The 17,848-nt window shown below is 33.5% G+C and overlaps 1 protein-coding gene across 1 annotated transcript in view; it reads left to right on the top strand.

Annotated features, from left to right (window-relative positions):
* The window catches only part of ADGRL2 (adhesion G protein-coupled receptor L2), a 168,833-nt gene that overhangs the window by 610 nt on the left and 150,375 nt on the right, over positions 1-17,848 (top strand). The gene's annotated exons all lie outside the window — the stretch shown is intronic.

The raw sequence follows: 17,848 nt of genomic DNA, 5'->3' as shown, positions 1-17,848 counted from the left end.
ACCTGATTTTTGAAGAAAAGAATACACTTAGAGGGTTAATGAACTAATTGAAACCATAATTACTATATGGATTTTCTGGTATCCATTATTTTTTTAATCTTACATATTATTTTCATGTGAAAATGACATTCTTTCAGGTGCTTTTTTACAGAGTAGGTCAGAAGTTAATGTAGCGCTAAAATATGTTAATTTTATGGCTAGTTGGTAGTGGTAGTCATTGTATTCAATATGTAAAATCTGTGAAAGAAATGTACAATCTCTGAGAAATGCATGTAAAATGTAATGGATTTTTTGTCACAATTAAGTATTCTTGAAGAAAATGTCTTAGAATTTTAAAATTGGCTTTATATGTACTTTTAAATGGTCCTACCCCATTTATACCTATTAACAAAATAATAGGTGGGGAAAAAAGAGGCATACTATCAACTAATAGATAGTAGATTATTATTCCAGTGTCTTTGTTATAAGCTTCAAAATGTTACCATTTTTCTGTTCTAGCCATTACTTTCAGTATATTGATATAACTTAATAATATAATTTAGATAAATAACAAGTTGAGAAAAATTTTGAAATAAGAACTTTTGTGTTCAGGAATTAACTAATGCTCTCCTGGGTTTATGTCACACATGAAAGTTGCAAATGGGTTAGTATTTTATTTTCAGAAGATACTGCTCTTTACATCAGAATTGAAAGATACATCAAATCTAACATTAAAATGTAGTGTCTGAATGAATAGTACTGTAATGATAAACAATGAGCAGAAACTGAGTTAATAATATCAATCTCTGGCTTGAAATTATGAAAATCTTGTGTTTCGTGGATAGTTTTGCATCTGTTTTTTTGGGGGGGAGGAAACTAACTGAATTCGTGCTGTTGTGTTTGAATGTTTTTATACATTTAAAAAGATTCTAGGCGTGGATCAATGGCTCATTAGTCCACATAATAAAAAAATTTCCAATCAAGATAGAGACCACTTTACTGACACAGTTGCCTAACTTAGCAGGGGGCTAGCAAACTAGCGACTTTTTCATGAGATATTGCGGTTTTATTTCTAGTGTCACCTATTAGGTCAGGATTCATATCTGCTGTTAAGAGAATTTCATTTTTTGGTACATGAGGCCAAGGGGTGTTACTTTTGAAGTAGTTCCCTCCTGCAGGTAAAAAGAACCTGGGAGGAACCCACTGCTAGCTGTGAGAGTACACAGTTACTGCACAGCGTACTGTTAACAACATTGTTCAGGTGTCACATGGTTTTGTCTTAGAAAAAGTTTTATGTGACATGATAGACCTTTATTGCCAGCCAGCAGATAATGCTCTATGAACACCTATAGAGAAAACCTATCGAAGTTAGGTATGAGAGCACAGGAAAGAAGATATAAAATTAACCTTTTAGCCATTGAGTTTCTTTGGGTCCCTTACGTGATTGTTACCTTTTTAGAGCTTACAGAAATGAGCACTTTTTGTGTCAGCTCCTGAATCTTTGCTGATAAACTCAGATAAGGCTTTTAGGTTGTTTCTTTCCTTTTTCCTCATTGTGTGACTAAGTTGAGCCAGTTGTTTAGGGTTCAGACATGTGCAAGGCACGGTCCCTTCTCTTGAGGAGTTCATGGTCCTATGCGGAGGTCTAAACCTGAAATAACTACTGGAGGTCTACAACAGGCAGGAAAGTGCTTGCCGGGGGACCCATGATTGCCTTTCCAGTATTTAGCCTGCTTTTGCCAATCTTTCGATTTTTCAATAGAAACCAGACATTAGATTTTTAAGTAGTAGCAACTAATTTAGACTAAACAAACAAACAAACAAAAATGCCTGTGTATTGTGTTCAGCCAGGGACCGTGCCTTCCTTTTCAAGGCTTTCTTTTCTTCTGTTTACAGAAGTGTTTTACCTTAGTATTTGATTTTAAAGACTTAACATACTTTTAGATTTGTTTTACGTGTTTGTATATGAAAGGTTAATTCATATAATATCTGTATATGAAATATGCAAGGAGGAATTACATATTTGTTCTCAGTCCAGGCATATATTATAGTTATATCATGTTTTGTGTGCATGTTAAAGAGCAAATCACTAAGTTTATTTTTGTGTGTTTTACCATGGTAAAAGCTAATTGTATAAAGGTTTAATTGTTAGAATTAGCTTATCTTATATTGCTGTCTCCATTTTTTTTATCAGCTACTGTTTAATAAAGTTTCATCCATTAAAATTTACTGATTTTTGCAAAGTAGGAACAATATTTTATTGTTTATCCTTGCAAGTCTTTCCTGTGTATTTTTGAAAGTTATGTTTAAAATTTTCAAGAAAAATGATTATAAAAAACCAGAAAATACTCAAGTTTTTTTAAGAATTTATTTTACTCCCAGAGAACTAACCTCAAACCTTTCAAAAATACGTTTTGTTGTGCTTTGGTTCTTTTGCCAGTTTTTATAAGACTAGTAACCCACTGTGGAATCATGTATCAGAAAGTAGGAAAGTAAATTGAATTTTTGTGTCCCGGAGAATTAAATTATGCTATATAATGGAGCCCTAGCAAGTATAAGTCAAGATATATGAAGGCTTGCCAAAGTGACAAGTTACAAATAATAGCAGTTCTTCAGCAAAGGAGGCAATATGGATATCAGGTTGAATTCTTTATGCAGTGAGTATGTAATTAGATTTTATTAGTTGAAATTTTAGTTAATTAACTCAGATTATATTGTTGCTTATCCTTATTTCAAAGAAACTATTATGCCAGGTATAAATGCCAGATATGCCAGATAGAGCTTCAAATATTTATATACATACATATATATATACACACACACATTAAGAAAATTTAAGAACATAGCTGTAGAAGTAGTACCTTAGCAGCTTTTATATTTTAATTTTTCTAATAACATTTTACAGTGACTTTTGTGTTAATGATGTCTCAGTAAAAAACGTTTGGCTGTAGGATCTAGTTAGGCGGCAGGAAAAAAGTTGATCTAGGGGTCACATACGAATTTTAAAAACCTGTTTTGGCCCATAAATATTTTTTCAGACTTCTATTTATTTATTCCTTTTAATCTTTCATTCTTTTATTGGTACATACATATAATGTGCTGTTCAGAATTTATATTTACACACACACAGAAAGTCACCTTCACAAGGGCAAGGATCTTTTTTGTTATTCATCGACATGCAAGTGACTAGAACAATGCCTGACTTATGGAAAGCGCTCTATATCCATCACACGAATAGCATAAATCTTTAAAGAGGGTCATAGTCTCATTAGTTGAAAGCTTTAAACAGTTATAATAGAGTGATAAGTGCCATGATGGTGATATTTCAGAAGCATTGGGATAAAGGGTAGTTGAGTGGGCATGTATGTGTCTGGAAATGCTTCTAGCCTGAGGTGATGTTGATTCTTGAACTGAACCTCAGTATGGGCTGAACAAGCTTGGTAAAGACAATCATGAGCATGGTAGTAGAGAAAAAAACAACACAGAAAATAGCATGGATGTGGAATAAAGTACTGCAGTGGTTCTTAAACTTGAGGAGCAGATGAATCACCTAGTAGTTCTTGGGGGGAGGGCCCACATGTTTGCATTTCTGACAAATTTCTGGGATGAGGCTGATGTAGCTCAGCATCACAATTAAGAACCACGGTGATAGTATATGTGTATGGGTGGTTGAGGTAAGGTATATGGCAACATGGGTGTGGATATAAACTAACTTTAAAAGGTTTTTTCAGAAAAAGTTATGATTTAATTCACTGTGATTCAGAAGTGGTAACCAGTTATCTATACATTTTCATATGATTCTTTATCCCTCTGATCAGGCTCCTTGGGCATAATTTTAGGCTTCAAAAGGGGATTCTTTTTTTTTCCTCTTTTTAAACTTTGTACTGAGAAAGCAAACAAGTGGAAAATTGACTTGAGATTGAAAAAAATAGAACATATTTTCTGTTGAGGGTGAATGTTATATTTTCAACACTTCTAACACCTTGCTTCAGTTTGTCTCTTCTCATTGTTATAACTTTTTTCTTTTTTGTTGTTGTTGGGATTCACTATATAGCCATTGCCATGATAATACTGAATTGACTTACTGTAGGGACTTTAGATTCCCAGTCTAGCAAAATTGACTACTTTTGTTCATTTCAGAATATGTGATTAGTTTAAAGCTAGGAGATAAATTTTCAAAAGGTACATGGGGATTTGGCTGTATCACTCCTATTAAACTAACTCCCATTAAATTAATAGGAATTGTACAGCATATCTGTGTTCACTGCATGGCGAATATCATCTTATTTTTAAAATTTGCAAATTATGTAAATTAACACTGATTTGACACAAAGCATTTTTTAAATGATTTGATTTATATTTTTAGTGCAGATGAGTGTGACTTTATTCCTTAAGAAAGTATCTAGCTATATTGCTCTTCAGTTCAGTTCAGTTCAGTTCAGTCACTCAGTCGTGTCTGACTCTTTAGGACACTTTAAATATTCTTTATTGTGTTATATGTGTGCAGGGTTAATTTATTTGCAGCAGATTTCTTCTACATAAGTAGTGATATAATTCTGTATCAAAAATATAAATATTAATGCCACTCACACATTATATTAAATTGCTTCTGATCTTTTAAAAACCAAATGCTGCAGAGTACTCCTACTAGGATTTTACCGATTCTGATTATGACTCAAAAAAAAAAAAAGATTACTATTTGTTGGAAACATTAGCATCTTTAAGAAAGTTAATTTGGAATATACTTTGGTGATTTTTAGATACCAATATTCAGTGTCCAAATATGCATATTTAATATACATGAAGATTAAGTTCTAGTGCTTGGTTGTTGATATTTTTTCTTCTTACTTTTTCTTCTCTTTTTCCACTCTAAAATTAATCCTCTCTTGCTTCTTTTTCCAGTATTTGGAAAAGGTTAATTTGTCCATGATCTCTGTTGATTCACTAATAAGTCTATTGCTGGTGGAAAAGTGTTATAAATCAGTGTGTTACACACAACAGCCACGCAACATACCTCTATAAGACTTTATTGCTTGGCTGTTTAATTTTTGCAAACTTTTGTGTTCTGACTGGAAAGACTGCAAAAGATTTATTTGTTTAATTTATTTATTAAATCTTTAAATTTATTTAATAAATCTTTAATTTATTTATTTAATAAATGTATTATGAAGTAATTTGCTAAAGTAAAGTGGTCATAAATTTGTCCATACAAAAGTGAATTTTTGAAATATTGATTTTATATTCACATTAGACATTTATCACAGTTATTGTTATAGTTTGAAATAATCAATAGTATATTAAAGGTGGCTTAATTAAAAGCATAGGAGGCATATAGAGCACCTTAATTTTGCTGAATGGTAATTGTGTTCATTACTCTGAAGTAATTTCAGTTTGGATGATGATGAATCTCTTGCCTCATTTTTGGAATTAATATGCCTTTTCACTTTTTTATGTACTGTGGTATTAGAGAATAAGATAATGTAAATGATTGAGCACATATGAGTATTAATGTAGAGCCGCTATTTCTCTAAGAACTATTTATCTGACACGTTACTAAGGGAGTGTCTTACTGAAACATATGCTTGGTACCCTATGGTACTCTTTATTTTCTTTTCCCCTCCTACAATGACGGAGAATGACATATGACAGCCGTGCAGCCTACGTTTATTAGACATCAATGTGGATTAGTGAATATCTCATGACATCTTTCAACCCTTTTCTTGAACTCCTTTGTCAACTTGAGAGGAGTGATTCCAGGAGAATACCTAGCCTTGGCCCTGGGATCTTTTGGCTAAAATGTAAGGCTGAGAAGGGAATTCCATATCAGAGCTTTAGAGCTTTAGATCTTTAGGAACCAAAACAACATTTACAATCCTTCCTTAGCAGCATGGGACTCTACTGAATTTGACTTTTATGTTCACCATTGTTCTTGCTTTGAAGGTTTATTTTTCTTAAAAGTTTTCCCTTTCACCTGAGTACATTCTCATTGAGAAAGGATAGAAAATAAGAAAGTTAAGAATTTAAAACTGTTCATAATTCTAGGACCTAAATATAACTAACCACCATACAGTTCCCTTTTTTTCCCCCAAAACACATGATAAAACAAAATTACAATGTATAAAACAAAATGAGGTTCTTCCTTTCCATATACTGATTTTCTACTTTATTGTCATAATTTGTATTACCTTGTCATTATATATATAGATAAAAGATTTTAACAGCTGTGTTGTAATTTATCATGTATATGGCAAAACTGATTTAATAGTCCCTCTCTGTCTGTTGGCCATTTGAATGAAATTTCTTTTAAGTAAATTAAATATCTATATAAATTTTTTCATCATATTTGCTCATTTTCTGGGAGTGAATTTCTAGAACTCTGATTATTATATCAGGCATGTGTATATATTCCAAACTAGTTTTTGGAAAGGTTATACCCATGTTCACTTTGATTACTAATCTGTGAAATATCAGTTTATGTGCTTTATTGGCACTGATTTCACATTTTTAAAAGAATTAATAGTCATGTAAAAAAAAAGAAATATCTTATTGTAAATTAAATTTGCGATTTGAGAGATAATTGTGAGGACAAAAACATTTTACATTTTTTTTCCCATTTTATTTGGATTTACTTATTGACCGATTGTAATTTTGATGTGAATTTTTTGTTCATTACCTTTCCCAATTTTTCTGTTTAAGTTGTTATAGCTATTCTTATTTTTAAAATTCTTTGATGATATCATTTTGTCATTTTTATTATAAAAATTGTATTTGCCTTTTAATTCATATTGCTTAATTTTAAAAGAAAATTTCAAATAGAAGAATTTTATAAAATAACACTAGCCACAGATGTAACAGTTATCAATATTTTACTTGATTTGCTTTATTTATTCCCTTTTCCCCTTTTCTAACTTTTTGATATTTTGCTCTTTTCTTCTCTGAAGTCTTCCATTATTTTTCCACTTAAAAATCTTGAGATTAAATGTTTATTCACTTGCATTTCCCTGTGTTTCTTAAATGCTTTTATTTAAAATTTTAATCATTAGGAAATAACTTTGTTATAAGGTGAGAGCTAAGGTTTCAGTTTATTTTAAAGGGGATAGACTAATATTAAATCATTTGAAATGAATCAGATTTTAACTAAGAAAGTAGGTGAATTTGGGACATACCCAAGTTAAAAAATGGTAATGGAAAATAGTTTTTTAAAAAAGGAGGGAAAAACATAATGTATTTTACACAAATTGAACTATGGATGAAAATGTTACTGTTCTGATTCCAATTATAATGCTACTGAAATGATTTGTTTTTGCATAGTCTGTTTAATAAAGTTTGTTTTTAAGGAATTTTTGCTGTGAAAGAGAGAGAGACTGGCAAGCAAAAAATAGGACATTAGCGATTAAAATACTTTTTGAAATATCCTGTAGTGATAATCTTTATTTTGAGAATTTTAGAATATCAAGAAACACAACAATTTTGTGGAAACAATAGAGGGATTCAGATAAAGTAGAGTTTTGTTTTGCATATAAGGATTTAATCAAAAATGATTAAGTAAAATTCTCTTTTATTTTGCTGGCTATTTATAGAGTATTTCTTATATTGCTTTATACCTATCTAATGTGTGTGTGTGTGTCTGTTTGTATTAATCATTAGTTATCTCTCCACTTACTGATTTTTCTTTTTCTCTTTGTAGTACTAAAACCCAAACTAGGCAGTACATATGCCTGATAACTAAATTTAAGTTTTGATTAGAATCAATATAATATGTTAGTAAGAGTGTCCGGGACTTAATAACTTAGTCAAACACATTAAAAAAGGTTGATGGGGCGTTGCTGTTGGTAGTGGGAGAGAGCTCTTTGTTGAATTTTAAGCGACCCACTTTTATATGTTAGAATGCTGTGAAGTGGTTGATGGTGGCAGATTGATTCAAAAGTTGTAAGTAAAGTGAAAGAGAAGTGGTATAGGTTAAGTGCATTCTGTTGTTTAAAGAAAGTACTTTTTATAGTTTTCTTTTTTGATTCTTTGTAGTGAAAGTGAAATTCTCTCAATTGTGTCTGACTCTTTGCAACCCCAAGGACTATACAGTCCATGGAATTCTCTAGGCTAGAATCCTGGAGTGGGTAGCCTTTCTCTTCTTAAGGGGATCTTCCCAACCCAGGGATCGAACCCAGGTCTCCCTAGCAGAAGGAAGGGAAATGGGATCCAGTGCTAAGACAGGAAGACTCATCTAGGAAAGCAGAATGTGTATTTTGATACAGGGAGAGGAAGGTTCAGGAAGGGATGTGTACAAGAGAAGAAATATCAGGGAGGTCTTGCTGGATGTTTTTAATCTTCTTTATCTATACCAGTGCTCCTCAAAATTTAAATCTACATACAAATTCACTTTGTTGTTTAGTTGATCAGTTGTGTCTGATTCTTTATGTGTGATGTCTTAGTTGCTCAGTTGTGTCCAACTCTTTACCACCCCATGAACCATAGCCTGCTAGGCTCCTCTGTCCCTGGGGATTCTCCAGGCAAGAATAATAGAGTGGGTTGCCATGCCCTCCTCTAGGGGATCTTCCCAACCCAGGGGTTGAACCCAAGTCCTCCCACATTGTAGGCTGATTCTTTACCGTTGAGCCAGCAGGAAATTCCTTAATTTACTTGGAGAAGCTGTTAATATGTAGATTCTGATTCTGGAATCTGGAATGGTCCTTGAGAATCTGCATTTCTAATAACCTCCGAGGTGATCCTGAGGCTGCTGATCTGTGAGAGGACATCTGGATCAAGGAGTTTTAGGTATTAAAATATTTAGTCTAGAGAATCAGGTTATGCATGACAGTGATTTCTACTTTTGCAAATTGAAGTTTGTGTCTTACACCTTACTTAACAGCACAATTGAAATATAAAAATATTATCACTTTCAATTTTATAATTCATTTTATTTAAAAAAGGAACTAAGCTACCTTGGAACTTTCTACTGAACTTTTCTGCGTTTTGTTACACTTTTAGACTTATTTTGTATGCTTTCTACTGACCTTTTATCTGATGATTTGTATTGAAAAATCCCTGAGTAACAATGCAGTTTGACCCTTTGTCCCTCATATTTTCCTCTATTCCCCATTGATCTGGCCTACTTTCATTCTGTTACTTGGAAACATCATTTAAATAGCATTTTACTATAACTGTTATTACTTAAAGTACCATTATAAAGTCATGTATTACAAAGTGTATATTATTAATTCATTTAGGAAAAGTTTATACTTTACTAATTTTTCAAAGTCAGTGTGTTTCAAAAACTAAGAATTGTCATTTTCACTTCAGTATTACCTTGACATATCATAAAAGTAAGGATGTTAAACCTACTGAAAAGAGTATTGAATGTAAACTTGTTATCAAAAACAGCTCTACTTAAGATCATCTAATGATTTTTTTCTTTTCCTGTCAGAGATAAAGTTACTCATCTAATTTATTTTGGCTTTATGATAATACAGATCACAAATTACATTTATTTATTCATGAAGTTCATTAGGTTCATTAGCTTTCTAAAGCCAGATAAAAGGTAAGTGCACAGCAAATTTTAAACAGAGAGAATTCTATATAGGATTTTAGAGATCAAAATAGTTTTACAAAAAATTTTTGGTGGAATTGAGGAATTTTAGACTTAAAATCACAACTTGGAGATTAGTTAGTAGTGTAAAAGTTTTCATTTTGCTAATGAAGAAGCAGTCCTGCCAAGATTATTCTTTTGCCAAACTCTAGTTATTGCCAGTCCATTTTTCTTTTTGTGGAACTTAATATTTAGCCTCAGATCATTGGTGTATGTTTTTAACTCATGAGGTTGTCATTTAGAATATTTCAGAAATACTTGAAAGTATATTGCCTAACATTGTTTAACTTGATGAAGATTAAAAAAAAATCGCTTATTTCAGAGCTCTTCAAATTGATACTATTGAACATTAAAAACTGTACTGATTGACTTTAGTTTGAAGTATAAATAATGTCTTACAGAAGGACCAATCTTGCTAACTCTCTGCAACTTTCAGATAATCTTCAGAAGTTATACAGCCACGGGTATACCTTTCTTATAAAAATGTCATTATTTCTCTTTAAAAGTACAAACGATTATTGAGAATGATTAACTACCCAGAACTCTGAAAGACTGAAAAAGCATGGTAATAATTTAAACTTTCACTGTATTTATCCCTTGACACTGATTAGCAAGTCATTAGGAAAGCTGAGGCGTGCCTTTGAAGCCCCTCCTTCAGGTATGGGTTTTAGACCTTATCTTTTCCCTTTTGTTTCCTTAGGACAGGAAGCTCATTTAATCCTTAGCTTTGTTTTAGAGTTTAGGCAAATAGAGACTACCCCTGTTAGCTTTCAAAAGCTCTTACTTTTGTTGCAATAATGGCACTCAGTGTAGATTCTGTGATCCTGCTTTATTTACCAGAAAGCTTACCTTTGAGAGCTGCCACATCATTCTTTCAATTGTGTTGTTAATTGACTGATAGCAACGATTGAGTGGAAAACCTTTAGTGACAAAAGATTGGATATAGGTGTGACTCTAGTCTAAGGGCTGGTGAATCTTTGCTTCTTGATGCCATTTCTATTTGTACTAAAATACTAAATACCGACTAAAAGAACAAAGTACATTTAAAAGCATTCAGAAATGTTAAGCAACAGTAAAACTCCATAACCATTTAAATGGCAGCAGCTGACTATTTGAATTAACTTTGTGTTTGTCTTAATTTGGGGCCATAATTATTCCTAACTTACACGTGAGTAGATTTCAATTATAATATCCTGTAGGGATTTGTAGCTAAGGCAACTAAAAGAATCATTTTACATAAAGTACTTTTGTTCGACTAATTAGGCAAGTTAAAATGTAATGATGTAAAAGTGAAACCCTTCTGACAAGGTCCAAACAAATGTTTCTAGAAATTTTGTTTAAAAAACAATAACTAATTTTAATTTTAAATAATATTTTGGTCTTTTGGGAAGATAGACTTCATTGTAAAACATATAGACAGACACTGATGTGTCTTAAGATTACATGTTTAATGAAGTAGTGAAGAATTGAACACATGGACAGATATGTCAATGGAAATATTCCTAAGTAATGTTTATTTGCTTTATAATTCTTGACATGTAGTTCGACAGCTTGAAATAAATAGATTTGGAAGAAAAATACAAATAAATAACTTAAATGACCAGTACCTCTTCTGTATCTTGGAATGCATTTCAAGATGCATTTCAGATCAGAGATTCATTTATAAATTTGAAATGCTATATACAAGAAGTGCAAGGATTCAGGGATAGTTGACATTGTGCTGCAGTCACAGATACAACCCATATTTAACTTTTCTTTTTAAATACATTCCCTACTGCAGAGCTCACAGTAATTTTGAACACTTTTTCCAGACTGAAACCACTTTATGACTGTTAATGCTAGATGCTACTTTGGATCCTTACTAATCTGTGTTATAGAGCAAAGTATTAAGAAAGTGTTTGTTGGCATCAATAAGATAATTTTGAAGCTTAACAATTAACATTTCATTAGTCTCTGCTGTTTAATGTTAGTCCAGCATACTGAAGAGAGTTTAGAACCAGCAGCTCTGTTCTCATTCTATCTTCTCAGTTTCTCTATGTCATCTATCCTCCAAGCCCTCAACTCCTCTTTATCCTGTCTCTTCTCCACTTCTTTACCCTTTCTTTCAATTTATGGCACCTGCTGCCGTTAAAAAAAAAAAAAATCATTGTCAGTGTGTCTTAATGTATATAGTGTGATACTTTTCAGCTGCCAAAACCGTAAAAGCACACATTTCTACTATATAGAGAGTTTACTCACATGTTTTTCTAAATTGACAAGAGAAAGCAAAGGAAAGAGAGGGAGGGAGACACACAGAGACAGCAGAGTAAACTGGCAAATGCTAAATAAAAAAGAAAGAAATTTACCTTGAATCTAGGCAGGTTTATTTTCCATATACTTTTATATGACCATATTTTGAAGAATTATTGATACTATATATAGGCAGTTAAGTTAAATGGTATATTCTTATTACCTTCATATTTACATAAGAAATCTATGAACTGTGCTTATGAAGTACTATTGTCCTGAAGAATTCCATGGACAGATCAGCCTGGCCTGCTTCAGTTCATAGGGTTGCAGATTTGGACACAACTGAGCAATTAACACTTTCAGTTTTTGAACATCTATGTTAGTCATTGTCTTTACATGCTATATGTGTATTATTCAGTTGTCAATTCTATGACCAGTTTTTCACGGAGTTAAGATCTAAAAAGTGTAGCATATAATTTAGACTTTGACTTCAGAGTGCAGTTTTTCCTCCTGTAGCTTCAGCCAATCTATATTACTAATAATTCCTTAAAAACAATGTCAAGATATTCCAGCCTCCTGCCTATTCATTTTCATTTGTTCTTTAGGGAACTTTTGGAAGCTAGTACCTTTAAAAGGAGACTTCTAATTTAAACAGGAATTCTCTAAACTTATGTAGCAGCACAGTTCAGTAGACTAAGTCACTAGTTAACAAGTCGTTATTGAGCCCCTGAATGATTAATATGAATAATGTGTCTGGAAAAATACATTTTTATTTTATTTAAATGTTTGTTAATTTAAAATATCCCCAAGTGGCTAGTGGCTACTATACTGCACGTAACAGTTTATAATTCTTTTCTTTGTTCACATATGGGTTTTTTTTGTGGTGGGGGGAAGGGTTATTTCTTACATCTTTTTATGTTTTGGAGAATTCCTTGAAGTTAGGGACAATGTTTTACCTATATATTATTTATTTTCTATAGTGGAAAAATATTTCAACTAGTTTGGAAGTAGTCAGGGAGTGTTAGTACCAAAGCAGTATTTAAAAAACATACTTCATGCATGGTATAGCAGTTTTACTATTTATCATTGAAACCAATGTGGTAAGTTTGTGAATATGGGAAAGAATTATGTAGCTGTACCCATAGTATGTGGCTTGTAGGAATGGAGTTTTTGGGATTAACAGCTGACTATAAACCCTAGTTGCTGACAGAACCCTCAGTTCTTAGATGATTTTGATACTTATTAAATTATCTGGATAGTAATAACTTTAATCTAAGTCAGCCCATGGTGGCCTCTCTTCTCTAAATGGAGCATCCCTCTCAAAATCCAGGGGTTCCTTGATAGCTCAGTCGGTGAAGAGTTTGCCTGCAATATTGGAGACCCAGGTTTGATCCCTGGGTCAGGAAGATCCCCTGGAGAAGGAAGTGGCAACCCACTCCAGTATTCTTGCCTAGAAGATCCCGTGGATGGTAGAGCCTGGTAGGCTACATACCATGGGGTCACAGAGTTGGGCATTACTCAGCGACTTCACCTTCACTTTTTACTTTGACTTCTCAAAATCCAGTGATGAACCCAGCTAATATTGCCATTTGCTTTCTATGGTTTGAGAGCTTTCAGTTCAGTTCAGTTGCTCAGTCATGTACAACTCTTTGCGACCCCATGGACTGTAGCACACCAGCCTCTGTGTGCGTCACCAACTCCCAGAGTTTACTCTACTCATGTCCGTTGAGTCAGAGATGCCATCCACCCATCTCATCCTCTGTCGTCCCCTTCTCTTCCCATCTTCAGTCTTTCCCAGAATCAGGGTCTTTTGCAGTGAGTCAGTTCTTTGCATCAGGTGGCCAAAGTATTGGAGTTTCAGCTTCAACATCAGTCCTTCTAATGAACACCCAGGACTGATCTCCTTTAGTATGGACTGGTTGGATCTCTTTGCAGTCCAAGGGACTGTCAAGAGTCTTCTCCAATACCACAGTTCAAAAGCCTCAATTCTTCAGCACTCAGCTTTCTTTATAGTCCCAGCTCTCACATCCATACATGACTACTGGAAAAACCACAGCCTTGACTAGACAGACCTTTCTTGGCGAAATAATGTCTCTGCTTCCTAATATGCTGTCTAGGTTGGTCATAACTTTCCTTCCAAGGAGTAAGCGTCTTTTCATTTCATTGCTGCAATCACCATCTGCAGTGATTTTTGGAGCCCCCCAAAATAAAGTCTGACACCGTTTCCCTATCTGTTTGCCATGAAGTGATGGAACCAGATGCCAGCTTTTCACTCTCCTCGTTCACGTTCATCAAGAGGCTCTTTAGTTCCTCTTTGCTTTATGCCATAAAGGTGGTGTCATCTGCACATCTGAGGTTATTATTATTTCTTCCAGCAGTCTTGATTCCAGCTTGTGTTTCATCCAGCACAGCATTTTTCATGATCTACTCTGCATATAAGTTAAATAAGCAGGGTGAAAATATAGAGCCTTGACGTACTTCTTTTTCTATTTGGATCCAGTCGGTTTTCATGTCCAGTTCTAACCGTTGCTTCCTGACCTGCATACAGATTTCTCAAGAGGCAGGTCAGGTGGTTTGGTATTCCCATCTCTTAAGAATTTTCCACAGTTTATTGTGATCCACACAGTCAAAGGCTTTGGCATAGTTAATAAAGCAGAAGTAGATGCCTTTCTGGAACTCTCTTGCTTTTTCGATGATCCAAGGAAGTTGGCAGTTTGATCCTCTGCCTTTTCTAAAAACCAGCTTGAACATCTGGAAGTTCACAGTTCATGTATTGCTGAAGCCTGGCTTGGAGAATTTTGAGCATTACGTTACTAGTGTGTGAGATGAGTGCAGTCGTGTGGTAGTTTGAGCATTCTTTGGCATTGCCTTTCTTTGGGATTGGAATGAAAACTGACCCTTTCCAGTCCTGTGGCCACTGCTGAGTTTACCAAATTTGCTGGTATATTAAGTGCAGCACTTTGTCACTGCATCATCTTTTAGGAAGTTCCCAAGGCTTGGGAACTTCCACGGACAGAGGAGCCTTGGCGTACTGCAGTCCATAGGGTGACAAAAGAGTTGGGCATGACTTAGCAGCTCAACAACAACAACAATTGTGAAGGCATCCGTTAAAAAGTGATGAGTAATGAATACCTCTCATCATTTAGAACATTCTGGTGAGTTTGGCTTGTGCATTTCTTCTTCTAGTAACCAAATAGATACCTGTTTTATGTCTGTCTCTAATATAGGGGGAAAATAAAAGACAAAATCTTTGTTTAGTAGAAGTTGCGGTAAACATACAGAGTACTGAAAGTGTTTTCTGTACTCATTAATTTTGGAAAAGAAACCATTTGGCTTAGACTTGGGAGTTATAAAACACTGAAGTTAGGCTAAATGTTGTAGCTGTAAATACTTTGTAATTAAAAGATTTGCTCAGAAAATTAAGGAATTTTCATTGATATTTTCAGCATTCATTTCTGGTTTCAGAAATGTTAGTTTCTGAGGCTCACATCTAGTAGTTGATTATCACCTCTTGTTTTATGTCTCTTGAATTGAAACATTATTTTATCAACTTTATTCCTGATTGATTTATATTTGTATTAGTAAGTCACTCCATTCTTAAGATGTAAGTTCAGAATTTAAAAAAAAAAAACAAAAAGAATTTTGTTGCTGTTTCAATGGTAGATGTAATAGGAGAGTTCCAGAAATGGTTGAGCTGTATCATGGCTTCATTACTGGGACAGGTGGTTAATCATCCTAGTGATGACCTGGAAGGAAAAAGGTATAGATTGTTAAGGGGAGAGATACTTATGTATATAACCTAGTATATATGTAGGAGAAAAAAAAAAACCACCACAAAACAATAGTACTTTATAAACACAGTTCATATATTTCTTACTTAAATATGAAGGTAATTAAAATATAACATTTAACTTAATTGCCTATGTATATTATCAATAGTTCGTCGAAATATGGTTGTATGAAAGCATCTGGAAAATAAAGCTGCCTAGATTTAAGTTAAATTTCTCTTTCTTTTTCATTTAGCATTTGCAGGCTTATTCTGCTGTCTCTGTGTCTCTCTCCCTGTCTTTTGGTTTCTGTCTGTCAATTTAGAGAAAAAGTTAGTAAATTCTATATATTGTAGAAAGGTATACTTTTATGATTTTCCAGCTGAAAAATATCACACTATATACATTAATATACACTGACACAGTGTATTTTTGTTTCTTTTAACCACTTGATTAAATTACTTTTCTTAGTGGTACATAAGAAAACTTTATTGGTGTTTGTTCTGCTGGAAGATCTACTACTTACTTCAGTTTTTCTGTTGGTGGAGTTTAAAAAAGTGCCCAACTGTCAGTCCATTGCAAATTTGAGGAAATCAGATGCAGCTGGTCCAGAGGAAAGAGGGTCTAGTTGGTGCATAAAAAATTCACGTCAGCATTTCGACACTGCATTCTTTTGGGGTATCTGTTATCACTGAATAGGAAACTGTTTCAAACTGACAGGCAGACAGAATGTTGTGCTGAATGTGTAAATTGGAATTATCACATATAGCAGTTCCCTTCACCAGGTGCCGACTTGGAGCTCAGTTCTACACTCATGTCGAGGGAGTGCCAGGAATAGTTTTATTTGCTAATTATCCTCATCTCTTCCAATGTCTCATGTTTTTGGTAAACAGCTTGCCCAGGTGTTTTAGGAATGCCTAGCAGGACAATGCAAGGCTGCAGGTGCCTATGTGGCAGGGAGATGCCTTACAGAACACTGAAAACATCTATATCCACGTTTGTGAAGAAGATTATTGCTGTCCAGGGTTTTACTCCCTAAAGCAATGAAAACAATAGTTGTCAGTATTTTGTTGGCCCGGAGATACTGGTGAGGGCAAAAAACTGGGAGTGGTTTTAGGTTAGAACATTTAATGAGACTTTGTGTTTGAGTGTCTGAAAATAACTAAACAGTGAAGTTTTCCAGGATTGTAAAAAAATGAAATAAAATCAAGTGTTAAAGAAATATTAAAAATATTTTTGTTTATTCAGATGCTTTGATCTTACTGGAAGATTTACTACTACATGATATAATACTTGTTTTATTTTATTTGTTTAGAAAAAGTCTTGTATAGTACTCTAATGTTGAAAGCAAAATAGAGAATTTTTAATGTTTTATAAACTTATATCACAAGCTATTGCTAAGTACTGCTCAAATTAATTTGTGCTTGAAGCATTTACAATATTGTTACTTTTCTTGAAATTTAATAACAGATCACAAAATTATTCTTAAATTAGTTCTGTTAATTGTGTTTTTGATTGTCATAAATAATTTTCTAAAAAGAGTTTATGATCTATCTGTCCTTTGGGCATTGAATTTTCTTAATACATTTTCCATTGTAGATTACTTTTTCATTTTCTTTTTTCTAATTATTTTCCCATTATGGTAAGATAATGAAGTACTAAGTACTCAAAATGTGAAGATTTTTATGAAATTTCTTCTAGTTTGCCTAGGAACTGTGAAAGTTATCATGGCTTTTTGACAGCCAGTCACATTTCAGTGATACTGCTGAACAGTTCACAGGATTTATCCTGTCAGCTTTGATTTAGGATTAGATATTATTGTCTTTTGTATTGATTTGGTCTCTGTTTTTTCTTTCACTAACATATCCCATAGTGAAATTACATTTATACCAGAGTTTCCCATAGAAGTGAAAAAGGGTGTATATTCAAAGGCAGAAAATTTTGGTCATTTGTTCAAATTCTGACTTTCATTAGCTATGTGAATTTGTGTGAATTATTTCACTGGAGTTTACATTTTCATTAATTACAAAATTAGAGAAATACCTGCTTTTTATAACTGTTGACACTTACAAAAGCGATGTTTAAAAATCATGTATTCATTAGTAACTATTGAACACCTGCCACATGCCAGGACTGTGCTATGTGAGGCATGGCTCTTGCCTTTAATAAACCTTACAAAAAACTGTGGTACTTTATGATACCTACAAGGGAACGAGAGAGAACTAAAGGTTTTCTGGCAGAGACACTTGAACACAGAAGAACTGACCTGCTGAAGAATGAAGCATTCTGG

The sequence above is a fragment of the Budorcas taxicolor genome, chromosome 3 (genome assembly GCF_023091745.1).
Source record: "Budorcas taxicolor isolate Tak-1 chromosome 3, Takin1.1, whole genome shotgun sequence".
Lineage (NCBI taxonomy): Eukaryota > Metazoa > Chordata > Mammalia > Artiodactyla > Bovidae > Budorcas > Budorcas taxicolor.
This window is presented reverse-complemented; position numbering and strand designations above follow the sequence as displayed.